The following is a 5,131-nucleotide window of genomic DNA, read 5'->3' on the forward strand; positions in this document are numbered from 1 at the left end:
TTTGATTGTAGCATACTTGAATATATCAGTTTAGATAAGTAAAAAACTTAGGTGAATATTTATTTCACAAATAATAATATTCAAGAGCTGGGTATGTGATTACCCTTGCAAATTGTAATGTTTAGTGTTTATACTGTCATCCTTTCTCCTGCGCTTCGTCATGAACAGGACACTAAGATTTAAATAATATGGCCGCAAGGAATTATCGAGAAATGTGGGCCCGAACATTTGTCAGCACTATTTCCTTGGAATCTTCTGCCGTGCTGGAATTTTTAATTTGAGAGAGGACTGCACAGGTGAGGAGAAAAAAATAAGCTCAAAACATATTAGAGGATGAGCATCTATCATTTAAATCCCGGATCATTCCAGCGCAGCAGTCCAATCAATAAATAAATTAGATGTATATAAAATTTGGAATGCTATGGAACTGTTTATAGTCAATCATTATTTTTATTTTATTTATATTTTAAGCTGAGTCATAATTATATTGGAATAAAATAAAGATATTTTAAATCTTTTTCTCTTTTATTTTAATTTGTCTTTTTTTTTTTTTGATATAAGATGTATGATAGCTTCATTTTAATTTGTCTTTTTTTTTTTTTGATATAAGATGTATGATAGCTTCAAATTAATTATTTTTTTTATTTATATAAAGATGTGATGGTCTCTCGGCCCGGAAAAATTATTACATGCACAGTGCGGATGTAGCGTTCTCTGATCACAGTCATCTATCAACTCATCCAAACAAAACATGTATGACAGTGGGTCCCACTTTTATTAATTTTTATTTTTTTTAAATGAAAGGATTGGTTGTGATCGGAAAGCGTACGCAGCTCTACGTACACTCTCCGTATGTAATAATTTTTTCTCAGTCGGGGAGCTACTCGAAAGAAGTTGCGAAACTTCAAATAGCTGACGGAGCAATCGGTTTTCAAAACAATAACAAAACATAGCAAAAAATAAAAGATCATTTTAACAAAATCTATTATTTGTCCAATCTATTTCATAAAAATAAAAATGGAAAAATTCATAGTCATCCTAAATATCTTGTTGGCCTAGAAATTATTGATTGTCAAAAATATTTTTAAATATGTTCTTAACGAGGCCATCTCCCATTATTTCGGATCCTCAAATTATTACTCAACACTTTATAATTCTGATAATCTAAAATTAGTTTGATGGCCAGCTATGAAAGCTGCAAAAGATTTGAATCTTCCTCCCAGACAAAATAGCAAAAAAATCAGTTTAGAGCAATGCTTGTAGTATCTATTCTCTTTATATAAATAAACTATGTAGCTCATGTGGTCTGAGGATTTTGATGCAAAACTGAACCCTCTGTGATACCTGTTTAGATGAGTTTCCCAAGATTGAAATTTTATTTATTCAATCATGAATTTATTTTCTCTATTGCACCAATTTTTGGGAACTCATTAAAAATGGATTCACCAAATTGTAGTTTGTTTAGACCATCGACAACGAGGATCTTTGTAGAAAGAGACATCACACAAAATTTTCAAGATGAAGTGCGCATAGGATCAACACATACGAGATATTGGCAGAAAGTTATTATTGAAAATCACCCATCATATTGTGATAACTATATGATGTTTGGTCACTCTTCTTTACAATGCTATCACTTACACCCAAAATTAGAAGGACCCAATCAGCTCAATGGAATAAACAATGCTACAAAATTAAATAGGGATGAGAATATTGCATTGGACAATAGGGTGGATGTAATTGACGTGGAGACAGGAGCTAGGTTGGGTTTGGGCCCTCTAAAAGTTAGGAGATAAAAGGAGTCGATGAGGACAAATGTCCCGGGGAAAATAATTTGGATAAGGATAAAGGAGACTTCATGGTTGTTAATGATTTGACTTTGGAATTGGAACAACATTGAAATAGCAACAATGTACAAGAGTTGGTAGATTCAAAATTACCTTGTTGTAACTCTGGCAATGTTGTCTATGAAAAAAATGTTCATGTTACACCAGGACTTGGTGTTCAATTAGATGAGGCTGATGATTAGGTTGATGTCTCTTTGGAGGATGAGGTAATCCCATGCCTTAATGAGGAAAAACTTGAGATAGCTAGAATTTATTTAAAGGGTGAATGGACTATCCAAAAAGCTAAAAAAAACAAGAAAGGCAGGTTGAAATTAAGAAACTTAGGACAAGGTAATATCATACATAACAATTATTCTTCATATTTTGATGGGCAGCAGAATGGTGCTCTTTTTAGGATAACTAGAAGGAGTCATCACTTTTGTTATGATTAACGTATTTATATGGAATATCAGGGGGTGGCTGACCTTAACACCCTTGATAGATTAAAGAATTTGGTTAAAACTAACAAAATTTGGTTATTTGCTACCTTGGAAACTTTAGTACACTTTAACAAACATAAAATTGTGAAAGATTTTAATAAGTAAGTCTTTGTAGCCAATGTCATCAAAAAGATTTGGGCGTTCTATAGAAAAGAAATTTCAAACAATATTAACATAGATGATCTAAAATTTTTGAATTTCTCCTTTGATGTCAATATATGCAAGGGGTGGGCCACAATTATCTATGCAAGCTATAGTCATAAATTACGATTGGATTTATGAAACAAATTGATTACCTTGGGTTCTAATATGATGGAGAACTGGATGGTTGGGGGTAACTTTAATATGATCACTAGTCAAAAAAGAAACAAGGGGAAAGTAGACCTAATATGTCAATGATAGCTAAATTCAATGAATCTATTTTGAATGCTAAGCTTTTTGACGTTGGTTTTTTAGGCCCTTTCTAAACTTGGAAAATTGGCAGAGTCTTTGAAAGGTTTGATATAGCTCTTGTAAATCAACATTGACTAAATAATTTTTCAAATATAACAGCATATTACCTTTCTACTTTGGGTTCTGATCATAAGACTCTATTGTTGAGCATAAACTTTTCCAACAAGCCTATTGGTACATCCTTTTGCTTTCTTAACATGTGGACCAACCATGAAGCTTTTTTACTATGTGTGAAGAATAACTGGCCAAAAAATATGAAGGGTAACCCTTGGGAGAAACTGTGGAAGCTGCATAAATATTTGGATGGGGTTTTGAAGAAGTGGAATTGGCAATGCTTTGGAGATTCTAAAGAAAAAATTAAAGATGCTGAAGAGGAGGTTCTAAGGCTGGAACATGTAGAAACTTGCAATGAACACTATACATTGGAGTTAAATCTGAAAAAGAACTATCTTAAAAAAGGTTAGGAAAGCCCATTTTGTGGAATGTGATAGGAAGACAAGTTATTATCATGTATGTATTAAAAATAAATGGTGTATTAATACTATACTTAAAATATAGGACTTAGTGGTGATTGTATTGAAGAACGGGATGACATTATTCTTGAAGGCATTAATTACTTTCAATCAATTTTTACTAAAGTCCGATGTAATACAACACTAGATGATAATATAGACCAGGATGCTAAACACTTCATTGAAACACTACAAATTGCTGGAAATCCCATAGAGGATGAAATTTGGGAAGTTGTTCAGGGCATTAATATTAATAAAGTAGCAGGGTCAGATGAATATACTGCTGAATTTTATAAATCTTTTTGAGATATTACCAAAAAGGTTGTGGTTAAGGCTGTCCAAAGTTTCTAGATGGGGGCACCATTGTGTAAATATTTTGACACCTTTATGATTGTCATAATCTCTAAAAACAATGAGAAATATAAGTGGGATTATTTTAGGCCATTTTTTTTTCCTCTGTTACGTATAAACTCATTAACAAGATCATGGTGGAGAGGTTAAAACAACACGTACTACTTTTAATTTGCACAAATAAAATGGATTTCATTCAGGGTAGAGGAATAACTGATAACATCATGTTGGCCCAAGAATTAATCCCTGAACGTAATACTAAATGTAGAGGTGGTAATCTTGTGATTAAGCTTGATTTGAGGAAAGCTTATAATACAATCAGTTGGGAATTCATACTTGTTATCTGATACACCTAAAATATATAGTGTTTATGTACACATTTTTATGCCCATGTTTGAGATATTGCACTTTAATTGAAGGTATTTGTGTGTTTTTCATTCAGGTACAATAAAAAAGATGAAAAATGGTGAAAGGAGTAAAAAATGATCAAATTTAGAGCAAAAATGATGAAAATGTACAAAAGAGCTGTGACGCCTAAGCGCCCACAGCTGGCGCTTAAGCGCCATCAATACAGAGAAGGTTGCTCCTAAGCTCTAGGGACCTTACTCTTAAGTGTCAGTGGTTATTATTTGACAAAAATATATTTAAAAAACTTTTGAAATGAGGCATCTCTTAGAGAAATTCATCAAATATGGAGACATTTTAAAGAGATACCAATGCACCTCTTGGAAAAATATAGAAATAGGAAGTTGGAGTGGATTAAGGGCTCTTCTAGTCTTTTCATTGCTTCCTAAGGGAGACTTTTCTCTGCATTTTAGGAGAGACTTTTAGACGCTGTTTGCATTTACCTTTTCTCGTTCCTTTTAGTTTTTATATGGAGATTTAAGAGTGTTGTTAGAGAAGAAGAGATTCAATGAAATTTCAAGAGTTCGGTGGAGGATTTGAGATAATTTTCTATCTTTTGTTATGACATTTGATTTTAATTTAAAATTCTTATTAGTTTGACAATGATTTATACTTTTAAACTAAATTGTGGTTGTATTTTCTCCATGTATTTTTAGTGATTTTCTTTATCTTCTTCCTTAAAATAATAAGTAATTAATGTTTTGGATGAAAGTTGTGGAAAGTATTGATTTTTAATGTCGGAATAAGTTGTGATGATTTAAATCCATGTACTTCATTTACTTCTTGATTTGACCCATTAAGTTGTTAAAGTTAAAATTTGTTGTGAGAACATGGTGAGAACATGTAAGATCCGTGATGGTATTTTCTCAGTCAGCAATTTGTAAGAATCACATGAGATTGTGTGAATGAGAATGTAATTCATATGACTGAGTGAAAATAAATAGAGAAATAACCTTTGAAGGGTGTAGAGTTAGAAGACTTTAGAATGACACGCTAAAGCCCCCAACTTGGTTTATTGTTTTAGGTTTTGATACGAGATGTTAGCCCCCAAGTGGAAGAATCAGAGGGAACTCTAGAGTGAGAG

Source organism: Phalaenopsis equestris, unplaced genomic scaffold (assembly GCF_001263595.1).
Source record: "Phalaenopsis equestris unplaced genomic scaffold, ASM126359v1 Scaffold000551, whole genome shotgun sequence".
Classification (NCBI taxonomy): domain Eukaryota; kingdom Viridiplantae; phylum Streptophyta; class Magnoliopsida; order Asparagales; family Orchidaceae; genus Phalaenopsis; species Phalaenopsis equestris.